General features: G+C 36.0%; 1 protein-coding gene across 11 annotated transcripts in view; it reads right to left on the bottom strand.

The window, feature by feature from the left end:
- The window catches only part of Trdn (triadin), a 377,801-nt gene that overhangs the window by 11,809 nt on the left and 352,997 nt on the right, over window positions 1–12,995 (bottom strand). The gene's annotated exons all lie outside the window — the stretch shown is intronic.

The raw sequence follows: 12,995 nt of genomic DNA, 5'->3' as shown, positions 1-12,995 counted from the left end.
AGAGAAGGTGGAAAAACTGTAGAGCCAAGAATAATGGCAGACAGACACAGTCATATTGATGGGAACTGCAGGAGTCAGAAAGACAGCACAATTGCTGTCACAACTTTGGCCTGAGAATATTTCTTGGGCACTCTAACCTTTAAGAGTTAATAATACATTTCTTGGGTCATGGCAGTCTGCCCAGATTAGCTTGTATATTTTGTTTTGGTGTATTGTAGCCACAAAAGCTACTAGTCTGAGAACAGGCTGTCATGTGTCTCTGGATTCTTAAAAATTGTGTTATGATGTTAATGAGTAAGAATGATTATAAAAGATAACTCAGTTTATCAAAGATGCCAAAAACTTGAGGGAAAATGATTGGAAATGATAACTCTATTCTGTCATAGTTTATTAATGAAGACTAAAGATGATCAAAAGGAAGTGAAACACATATCTAAAACCAAAAATGATATGATCTATATTTTGGAAAAACACGAATCTATTTCTATTTACTTAATTCTTTATAAATAAAGAAGCACTCTGACTACAAGTCAGTCAGGGTGCAAGATTCTCATCCTGCTCACTTCTGTCCCGCACTAACTCTTCAGACCTATCGCTGGGACCTATCCACCACTGGAGATGGCTCACCCAGAAGACACCAAAGAAACCACGAGTTCCAGACATGCCAGAATAGAAATATATGCAAACTCACAGAGAGAAAGGCAGCATATACTGTATTGTACTGGTCTAAGCTAGATGAGGTCCCAGTGCTGAAAAAGATCCTCCATACCTATCTCAGTAATTATCTCCAATTAACAATCATGCACAGGGGATAAAGTGTTTTTTCCAATGGATTCTCACTGAGTACAGAAACCACATTTAGAGAGGACCCATGCCCAGCACTAGACAATCAACACAAAAATGAGTGCAAATGATATTTTTGGATATGTCTCATAATGCTTTGATTGGGCATTTTAAAAACTTTTTTTTGCTTATTTATTATGGTTTTCAAGTTAGTGTTTTTATGGGTTTTCTGTATAGGGCTTGTGTGTCTGTGCGTGTGTTGTATTTGCATGTGTTTGTTTATTTATGTGTTTTTGTTCAGTTTCTGTCTACAATGCATATTTCTACATATAATACTAAAACTGAAACAATTCACAGAATTTAATTTCAAAAATGTACTCGTTAAAATACATTTTCAGTAACATCATAAGAACTATTATTATTTTTTATGCCAGGTACTCTACATTATGTTTTTACTGAAACTTAAAAACACACCTAAGAAATACATAGAAAATTTCCCCTTCCTAGAAGACAGCTGTGAAAGAGTGAAGACTGAAATGTAACTTTTCCTGAAGCAACATAGAAAAAAGAGGCATTGTCCCTAGTCTTCTAGGGCTTTACTGGTATGGGAGATTCTTCTGTCTATGTGCTGCTTCTATTGGTTAATGAATAAAGAACTGGTTTGAGCCGATGGCAGGGAAGAATAAAACTAGGTTGGGAAAGCTAGGCTGTATGCTGGGAGAAAGAAGGAAGGTGTCAGGGAGAAACCATGGATCCACCACCTGAGACAGATGCTGGGAAATTTAGCTGGTAAGCCATAGCAACTTGGTAATACACAGATTACTAGAAATGGGTTGAATTAATATGTAAGAGTTAGCCAAAAAGAAGCTAGAGCTAATGGGCCAAACAGTGATTTAATTAATATAATTTCTGTGTGGTTATTTCGGGCTAATCTAGCCAGATGGCCAGGAACTAACAAGCAGCCTCCTACTACACCTTACTTTTTCCATCAACTTACTCCGAGTATTTACAGAGACCATCTCATTGATCATGGCCTTCAAGAAATTATAAGAACTTGGATACTCAGAGATAAAAATAATAATTCTTAAATATATAATGGTGATACAAATTTAGGATGAAGTTTTCATCTATATCTCGGAGTTTCTATATTTTTTCTAAATAAAGACCTTCAACTTTAATCAATTTTCACTGAAAATCTATTGAATATTTCTTATATTACTGACCTATTCATTATAAGATTCTTTTGTGAAATTTGGGTTAACACAAAGAAGAAGAACAGCCCAATAGGAAAACCATTCATTCTGTCATTCAACAATGCTTACAATAACTCAGGTAATAAACAGAAAGAAACAATGTGATTTGATAAGGAAATTAGATGAGAAATGAGGCCTGCTGATTACCCAAAGCTCTATTTGAGGTCTATGTGAAATTGTACAGGGAACAAGACTCAGCCTGTTATAGGAGAAATTTCTTGGCGATTCGGAGTAATAGAAAAAATGAAGAAAGATAACATTCCAGAAAAATTACAAATAACTATGAAGTTGAACGCAGACTTCAGAGTAAGAAATAAGCTTTAGAATAATGTAGGGTCTCATTCATCCAAATGTAGACAGCAAGGTTAAAAGTCACAGCAGGTTATTCTACTGAGAAAGAGAAAAGGAGGAAAGAATACTAAGATTGAAAGAATTCGGCCTCTGGGGCAGTGGTTCTCAACCTTCCTAATGCTGTAACCCTTTATTTCTCATGTTTTGATGATTCCCCCAATCATAAAATTATTTTCCTTGCAACGTCATATCTGTAATTTTGTTACTGTTATGAAATGTAATATAAACATCTGTGTTTCCTGATGGTCTCATGTGAACCATCAGGAAATTGCTGTTCAATCCTCCCACACACACCACAATAAATCATGAGCCACAGGTTGACTACCTTTTCTTTAAGAAGAAACTATTAACAGAATAGATTGGCTTGATATAATATGGTACTAAAGAAGTCCAGAAGTTAAAACATTTTTTTTTTTTTTTTTTTTTTTTTTTTTTATTCTTTTTTAATTAAAATTTCCACCTGCTCCCCGTTTCCCATTTCCCTCCCCTCCTCCCAAATATTGCCCCCTCCCCCCACTCCCCTCCCCCTATCCCCACTCCTCTTCTCCTCCCCCCACACCATTCCCCCTCCCTCTCGATACTGAAGAGCAGTCCAAATTCTCTGCCCTGCGGGAAGACGAAGGTCTTCTATCTACGTCCAGGAAGGTGAGCTTCTAAACAGGCTAAGCTCCCACAAAGCCAGTTCATGTATTAGGATTGAAACCTAGTGCCATTGTCCTTGGCTTCTCATCAGTCTTCATTGACCGCCATGCTCAGAGAGTCCGGAATCAACCCATGCTTATTCAGTCCCAGACCAGCTGGCCTTGGTGGGCTCCTAATAAATCAGTTCCACTGTCACAGTGGGTGGGTGCATCCCTCGTGGTCCTGATTTTTTGCTCTTGTTCTCCCTCCTTCTGCTCCTCATTTGGACCTTAAGAGCTCAGACCGTTGCTCCAAATTGAGAATCTGTCTCTACCTCGATCCATCGCCAGATGAAGGTTCTAAGGTGATATGCAAGAAATTCATCAGTATAGGATAGGGTCATTTCAGGTTCCCTCTCCTTAGTTGCCCAAGGTACCAGCTGGGGACATATTCCTGGACACCTGCGAACCCCTCTAGAGTCAAGTCTCTTGCCAGCCCTAAGATGGCTCCCTTAGATAGGATATATACTTCGCTGCTCCCGTATCCATCCTTCCTATATCCCAACCATCCCAATCCCCGAATGTTTTAGAAAGACTAGACATGGTCACAGAGATTTGTAACTCCAAATTCTTCAATGAAATTTAAATGAGGTATTTGAAATAAGTGTGGGGTGAGTTGATTCACATGATATGGAGTTAAAGCTGATGGAATGATAAGGGATTGGTGAGAGATTGATTTTAGAAGTATGACTATATGAAAGCTCCAGGGAGCATATGTAGCCAGAGGCATAGGGAAGGTCATCCCTTAGAACAGTGGTTCTCAACCTCCCTAAAGCTATGACCCTTTAATAAAGTTCCTCATTTTGTGGAAAATAATGCTAACATTATTTTCTTTGCTACTTCATAACTCTAATTTTCCTACTTTTATGAATCATAACATGAAATCTGTTTTCTGATGTGTAGTGATGAGGTGTGGGCAGGCCTGCTTTTCATTCCACCCAGCTCCCGCATGGTTAGCTTAGCCCTGGAAACAACAAAACACAAACTGTATTCTTTTAAACACTGCCTGGCTCAATATATCTAGCCTCTTCCTGGCTAACTCTCATATCTTGACTAACCCATTTCTAATAGTCTGTGTAGCACCACGAGGTAGTGGCTTACCGGGAAAGATTCAGTCTGACCTGGCTGCTGGCTCTAAAGCATCTGACCTGGAGAGGAGAAGCATGGCATGTGCCTTACTTCCCTTCTTCCCAGCATTCTGTTCTGTCTACTCCACCCACCTATGTTCTGACCTATCAGGCCAAGAAGTTTCTTTATTAATTAACCAATGAAATAACAGATAGATAGAAGACCCTACATCACTGATGAACATAAGTGAACCCCGTGAAAGGGTTATTCGACCCCAGAAGAGTCGTGACTCACAGGATGAAAACCACTGCTTTAGAGTGAACACAAAACATGCCTGACTGATGTCACAAAATGAGAACTGGCACAAACAGGTCAAAAAAGTGGGGGATTTTACTTTGGCTTGTTTCTTTGTTTTTAAATTTTTGAGGTAGTGTCATGCAGCCCAGACTGGCCTCAAGATAGCTATGCAACTAAGGCTAAGAATACACTCTGATCCTTCTGCCTCCATTTTCAAATTGATGGGGTTACAGGAGTAATCCACCATCCTCTGTTTCGAGCAGAAAGCTGGAATGATCATTTCTTTATCTGAGACAAAGGTGGGGAGTGATGACACTGGAGAATGAGGAAGATTAAGACATTGCAGCTTGGAGAGATGATATATGCTAAGGAATTCAAAGTGAAGCATAGATTGTTAATTTTGTCTATTATAAGTCAGCTTTCTGTAGTGGCAACCAAAGTACCAGAGGATAACTTAAAGAATGAAAAAGGTCCATTCTTTGTTCCTGGTTTCAGAGTTTTTCATTCATTATCCCCCAACCCTATCATGCTGGGCTTGAGTAAGTCATCAGAGTGGTTGCAGTGTATGGGCAAGATCATCATATTATGGTATACACGAGTAGTAAAAATAAAGGAACTTTGCAATAGCTGAATTTATTTCATGTGTAAATCTAGCCCACAAAATGGTACTATCATTATCAGGGACACATATTCCATTTCTGTTAGATCCTCTCTAAGTAAATTCTAAGAAACACACAGACACACACTTTACTAATTGCTAGGCAAGTCTAATCTAGTTCAATTGACAATCAAGATGAACCATTGTACATATAATTTTCCTTTGTGATGTTCAGACAGCTCTTCATGCTCTTAGCAAATACAATAAATAAATAAAATCTACCTAAATAATGCATGCATTTGGTATCCACACTACTGCATCTTGTTTCTGTTAGCAATCTGTTTGAATAGCTGCAGTTCCCAGAGATACACATTATTAAACATCTGGGAATCTTAGGCACAGAGAAAGTAAATTAGCCTGGAGTTTTGTATTCTTCATCACTCCTATTGTTTCGTTAAATTCAACTCATTGCTTTGTATTTCTAGAGACATCCAATACTGCAAATTATCTTTCAACTGACTTTCTGAATTGTGCATAAACAGGTTCATACAATTATGTATTCTATGAGTTTATATTTTCCCAAGAAATCAATGCATCCACCATGCTTCAAAGTAAGAGTTAGCAGATAGTTTATCTTTAGCCCTCAGGAGGAAGAGGCTCCTCTTATACATTCTATTATTAAAAATGATCATGAGATTTAAAGAAAACTGCCTGCTACAGTGAACAATAGACACAACATTCTTGAACTTAGCTCCAGGGAATAATAAAGTATGCAGAGACAGCTCACATTTGGAATTTTGCACACATCATACAGTGAAGCTAAGGGTGTTGAATGAAAGTATGTCATCCTTTCAGAGTATCCATTCTGTCACTCTTAGAGTGTGATGACTGTCTTGAGGGCGATGTCAGAATAACTTAACATCACCCATCAATGAATGAGGCCATTTTCCTGTGACTCAAAGACTAATAAGGATCAGTGGCCAACATCTCACCAAATACATCTTACATAGAATTCCTCAGGGTCAGCAAAGAGGAGAGAAATGTTCAGAATGATATTCATGCAACCAGGCCACAGGACATGTCAGTCAAAAGTGACTGTTTCAGTTTTACTTCTGGAACAAAGCGAATTCAGTTACACTTGCTCCAAAAGTTGAAATGGTTTTCAAATCTAATAAAAGTGGCAGAAAACACATTCTTCCTAGTAATTCATTTAACAGTTTTGCTCATGTTTATGCCAAAGTGGAATATGTCCTTGGGGGAGAAGAAGGAGGTTTCCATGGCTAGTCAGTACCATAGTCCTCATTATTACTCAAATATCCACATAACTAAATGACCAATGATCATTATGCACAAAACAGTATTTATATACTTTAGTATTTTATGTTAGTTGATTTCCCAAAATTTTGTAGACTAATATCATTGCAACTCAAATTTTAAAATCAATCCAGAAATATTAAGTAATTTTAGAGAAGTTATAATAAGAAATATTAAGCAATTTTCTAAATTTTAACAGCTTTTATGTAAAGATTTCTAAAGGTGAGGCCTCCTGTATCAGCAGTCACTATCCCTTAAAATAATTTGTAGAAATTTGATGTTAATTTCTTTATATCAAAAATTTTGATATTACAATTTTCAACATTCCGTTCCAATAACTAATCTTCCCCTAATCATTGAAATTTAGAATTCTGTTATCAGAAACTCTAACACTTTATTTATATAATTAGCTTATAAAACAGTCTGATTTTAAGACAAACAATGTTTCTCCTTTTATTTTATAAAAGTGCATATTACTGCTCAGCTAATATCAGAAGGGGAAAAATTAGAAAAATTTTCAGGCACCAATAGTTCTGGTAATATGCTAGATTGCCTACCGCAGAGCTCATTCACTAAACAAACAACAAAAAAGAAAGAAAAGACTCCTATTTTGTTTTGGGTATGAGATCAAAGTAGGGGAGATGACCTCAGCTGATGAGAGGTGGGTCCCAGTGTTCTACAGCACATACAAGTCCATTGCCAGTTAAAATTTACAAACTAAACTCTGTGTAGGGTGTGGAGGCTGCGGTGCTTTGTTAAGATAGAATAGGACAATGAAAATAGAAAACAGCAGTACAAGAGAACTTAAATCTTCTCCATCTTTATTAAAGAAATGGGTAAATAGACACCAAAGCACATGCATATAACAAAATTAATTATACCCACAAAACTTCTTTATTGGAAACAATGGTTAAAACTCTAAGTGACTCAAACCTGTGAGGGAGGAACTGAGGCAAAGAATCAGGTCTAGGAGCGAGTGGAGAACAGAAACTCTCCAAAGTGAGTAGATATCTCCCCCTGACCGAATAATGCTGACCTGAGATCATCTGCTGAAGTGGGCAGGGACCTCTGGCCACTTTAAAAGTAAGAAAGCACAAGAGTCCACTTTGAGGGCTGAAATCACAGAAGCAAGCAGACACCCTTGACTCGTGTTAGCTAACCAGGTGTAGTTCATTTCCACAGTGAGAACTCAACAAAGGTAAAAAAACTGCTGAGCTTGTAATAAAAGTGTGAAAATTGGGACTATATATACATACATACATACATATGTATATATATATATATATATATGAATGATTGATTGGTCTTGAGTTTACTATATAAGTAGGATGACCTTGAACTTTTCATTCTCTTGGCTCTATCTCCTAAGTGCTGCAGGAGCATGTACCACCACAAAATGTTTATTTGTGGTGAGGGATTGGAATGCATTATCTGCACTTGGAACATTATATCAAGTTCCTCCCCAGTCCTGAATCATGTACTACTAAAAAGTTCAAATTTTTAGTCATTTACTTTCCCAAGGGAACTGAACTGAACCAGTAGCAGAGCAAAGGCAGAGAGAAATGACAGCCTCCCAAAAAGAAAGACATGCAAATTGGCCACAGAATTCTCCTACTTTAATGGTAGACTAGAAATAGAATCGAATCATAGATTGAAAGCCTCTCTCAACATGAAAGTAGAGACCCAATTTACATTGCTATGGGCTCAATGACAACAGATTTCAGTCTGGGAATAGTAAAATTCATCCACAATCCCATAATGTGGGAATCTGGTAGAAAAGGCTCACTAGCAGATGATCCTAGACTAATAGGGAGAACTTGTTCCAACTCCACTTCATCCCTAGTAACCTAAACATAATAAAGGGCTAATTGAAGAATGATAGAGAATGAGTCATATTAAATACAAGTAGAGTGAACTCCCAAATGACTTTACTGAAGGCAGTTCTAAAGACGATGCCACTGGAAGACAGACACATCCAAACATTGGAAGCAGTTAAGCTGGCATAAGCATAGACATATATTGACTCAAGTAGAATATAGATTAAATTAATATGTTAGGGATTTTAAGAACTACAAGTACAGAGCACAATTACCATATAAATGACCAGATGTGTTTGAATTTGCATGTTTCAAAAGATGGTTAGAAAATGTACAATCCCTGAATGAACACACTAAAACTTCAAAGATAACTCTTTAAGTAACAGAATAAGGGAGACCTCTTCCATAGTGAAAGAGGCTACAAAATAGAACAACACATTTAAAAAGGAAAAAAACAATTGAAATTAGAGAAGACCTCTTTTGAAAACAGTGTAATTAAGTTAGAACTTCTTTTAAATTAGGTTAAGTCTGTAAAAGATTGAATTATGACTATACGGAAACAAGGAAACCTAAGAAGAATATTAAGGGGAAATCTCAGAATGCAACCTCTAATCTTTCTCATGTTGCCCATATTTATAAACACACACAAAGTTGGAAGGACAATATAAAACCTTAAATGGGAAAAATAAGCTAAGGAGCCCAAAAACCTGATGTTCTGTTAGTCCTTGCTTATGACAAAATCCAAGGAAACTGTGAAGTAGAAAGCACATTACTGGTGGCACATATGCTCTGTGTGCAATTCTATACATGCCATATTTTATATAATGTTTTAGGTTTAGAAACAGAATCCCTCCAGACATTTATATTTGTTTCCAAACTTGATCAAGAAAATGTAATACTTAAATAATTACAATCAGAAGTGAGAACAAGAACAGTAATACTGCTCAATGGCAGTAGAAAGGACACCACACAATATACAAATGTGTGCATGATAAATCAGATACAATGAAATTCTTCTTTATGCTTTGTTTTGTCTTTTGAGACATGGTTTCTCTGTTTAGCCCCAACTGTCCTAGAACTTGGATCAGCCTGACTTCCAACTCAGAGATCCATCTCCCTCTGCCTCTGCCTCTGTCTCCCAAGTGCTGCGATTAAAGATTTAAAGGCAGGTGCCACCATTACCTAGCAAAATTCTTTTTTAATTCACAATTGTCCTAGATGTTTTTGTATCATGAAATAATTTTTTCCTTTTAAATCTATAACAAATCATTCTACTTCAGTGTTATTTAATATATACCTCATAATGTTATATATATAAAACAAACATAGCCTTTAAGTAAAAATTAAAAACATTTTAAAAGTGAATATTTTTGGAAAAGTATATCAAAACTGATTCAAGAAGAGTAAACTGAACAACATATTTTTAATAAGTAAAATGGTTTCATTGACAGTATATTAACAACAAAAAATTCTTGCAAAGTAAAATCCCTGTCCCAGATCACACCACCGGTTAAGTCTATAAAACATTTTAAAGAATTCTTTTCGTAGTCTTCCAAAATATAAAAGGGGGACATATATAGTTCACTTAAACTATGAGGCAATCTCACTCTGAATCAAACCTAGATCAACACACCTTAAAAATAAATAAGCAAAAACCACTTGGACCACTACCTTCCTATAAACTGGGATGTAAATACTCTCACTAGCAAATTGATACAATCAATATATAAAATCTATACAACAACCAAGTGAGATGTACTCTAGAAGTGCTAGTTTGGTTTCGCATCTCAAACTCAATTATGGCATTATACCATGGCTATGACATAGATACAGAAAATGTTATTTGCCAAAATCCAATATCATTACTTTATGGTTGAAAAACAAGCCAAGGAGGAATTTTCTCATCTTGGTAAAGAGCTAACATAAACAACAACAATAAAGAACAATGATCTCTCTTAAATCTTCATTTTTTTACTCCTTTCCTACATTTTATGTCATGAGGGATTATTTTATGAATGAGAAGGACCTGATGTTCCTTTTGATTTGAACAAGTCCTAATATCACTGACTGAAATGATACAAAGGCAGCCATACTTTAAATCTTATGTTGACAGCACCAGGGATGACTCACTCCTGCCTCCCCAACACTTTCAAGTGATGAGGGGGAGAGATTTAATAGCCACATATTTTCACAATGCCATTTAACTCTTGTTTGTGCTTTGGTCATATTTAAAACTAATTAATTCAACATATATTGGCAAGAATCTCATCATTCCATTTGGTTGAGTTAAGTAGACAGTATATCAAGGCTTGTGCTACAATTGCATCTTAAGATTGTTCCATTTTCTTTGGACCACAAGAAATGTAACTGGCATGTGCTGTACAGAAGTAAGACTAATTTATTTCTTTATAAGTTAAAAGGATGATATATTTCCATTAATTAATTGCAAGATAATTTTCTCAGCAAGTCAATTAATCTCTTATAATATTAATTAATTTTAGAAGCCAACTAAATTTTTTTTTTTTTTTTGGTTTTTCGAGACAGGGTTTCTCTGTGGTTTTGGAGCCTGTCCTGGAACTAGCTCTTGTAGACCAGGCTGGTCTCGAACTCACAGAGATCCACCTGCCTCTGTATCCCAAGCGTTGGGATTAAAGGCGTGCGCCACCACCGCCCGGCTGAAGTCAACTAAATTTTAAGTATCTTTCAGGATAGCTTTGTATCACTTCAGAAAAGATCATAAATTCATTCATTTAAAAGAATAGGGCTAAGGGTGGTAACAACATAATGCAAAACTGAATCAGAAATATCAAAACTATTATTTTAAAAGTGACATATTTCTTCCTTCATAAATCAAATTTACTTTGGGATATTCTGGATTTCTGAAGCTACTAGAAAATTTTAGTGTAAAAATATTCATAAAATTATTAATGATTTTATTAATGCCATATACTATATGTTTGTTATAGTTAATTTTATTCTTTTAAGAAGATATATTTAATAGATAGTTATTTCAGAGGTGGATTTCCAGACCTACATATGTAAAAAATATAAATTCAGGATAAACATTAACATTTATACTGGTGAAATCCTTATTTAATTATACCTAAATCTTAGTAATGCTTCGTGCTAATTTATAAGGTAACTTGGAATTACTGACACCTGAGTGATCCATCCTACCTTAATATAGAAGCAAATTACTTAACAACCACATTTGCATGAGAAAATCTTAAGTTAATGTCCTTCACAACTAAACCACAGAGCAGATCCTGTGTAATCCATAATCCTGTTTGAAGCATGGAATACTCCACTCTGCAGTGTTACTTGCAATGTTGGCTCTCTCTGCCTTTTGCTGTCCTATCAGTGGGAGCCCTGATATGTGAGACCACAGGCCACTGGGGTCTTCAGGCATCCACTCAGAATGAGCACTACGATGCAGTATAATGCAGCTTGTGTTTGTTCACAAACTAAGCATTTCTTATCTGCCAGTATGTCTTCCCTTGTCTTCAGCACCATGGATAGTATTCATGCTCACCAAAACACAACACAACACACACACACACACACACACACACACAAACAAAACAAAACAAAACAAAAAAGCAAAAAACACCTAATCTGTTAATTTAGTTAAAGGACCCGGTTTGCCAGCAGACAAGAAATGCAGGTATTTATTTCAAACACAACTATTTCTTAAACCTCCTTTAGCAAGAGAAAAGTAAATGATGACAAATTTAAGATATCACACTCGTAATATCCCATCTTCTCCTCCTCCAACACATTAAAAAATGCCAAGTAGCTTTGGGGGATGCAGTGGCCGTTGTTAGAAGCTACATTTAGTATGCTATTCTTTACAAATCTCGCACTTTTATAACTTCTCCAGCCTTCCATACCCCTAACTATTTTTCTAGGTAATACTTTTTCCATGGAGTCTGCTCTTGTGATTGTTAGCTGTAAGGCCATAGAGAAAGAATGTGGGAAAGTGTGGTTTCCTAGAGCTGTTCTTGAGACTCAGTTATAAATCTGTCCTCCCATCCATGAAATAATTCATTAAACTTAAAATAATAATTCTCCTGTTTAAATTACTGGAAACTGTGTGAGGTTTTATTGTTTTCAATCAAAATATTTTTGAATGACAAATGTGACAAGTTATATTTAATAATTATTATTTTTTGAGCTCTTCTGTACTCAGCTATTGGATAAATAATAAATATTTAGACTGCTCAGTCCATGTAAGAGCCATTAACTGCAGAGTGTATGGGGAATTGAAATGTAGGTACTACAAATGTACATGTGAAATCAGTATAAAATACACAAACAAGTTCAAAATTGCATTTATAAAGATGAGTACCTGTATGCTTATTACATATTTTAAAATGATATACATATATTGGATTAAATATAATATTAAAATAATCTCACCATATTTTTAAAAACTTTGATAGATATGTATCACAATCAAAGATTACACATATAGTTGCAGTGTACTTATGATAATCCTAATCTTCAAAGATTTGTTTTTCTTAAATCTGGAACCACGGTAAAGAATAAATATGATTATTCCAATGAATTCTAGAAATTTTTAAAAGTTTGTTTACAGTAGGTTGAAATTTAAGATGCCCAGAAAACTTCATGTGAATATTATATTCAGTAGAACAGTTAGGCAGGATTCTTGCACTCAGATGAACAAGGGGTCGGAGCTATTCTGCTTGCTGACCAGAGACGCAGGCTTGTTTAATCCCAGTTGGAAGCAATCTCTACCGAGGAGCAGCCTTCAGGTCATAAACTTTCCAGAGCAAGCAGAAAGCTATGGAGGAACTTTCCTGCTCACACTGTC

Source organism: Chionomys nivalis, chromosome 2 (genome assembly GCF_950005125.1).
Source record: "Chionomys nivalis chromosome 2, mChiNiv1.1, whole genome shotgun sequence".
Lineage (NCBI taxonomy): Eukaryota > Metazoa > Chordata > Mammalia > Rodentia > Cricetidae > Chionomys > Chionomys nivalis.
This window is presented reverse-complemented; position numbering and strand designations above follow the sequence as displayed.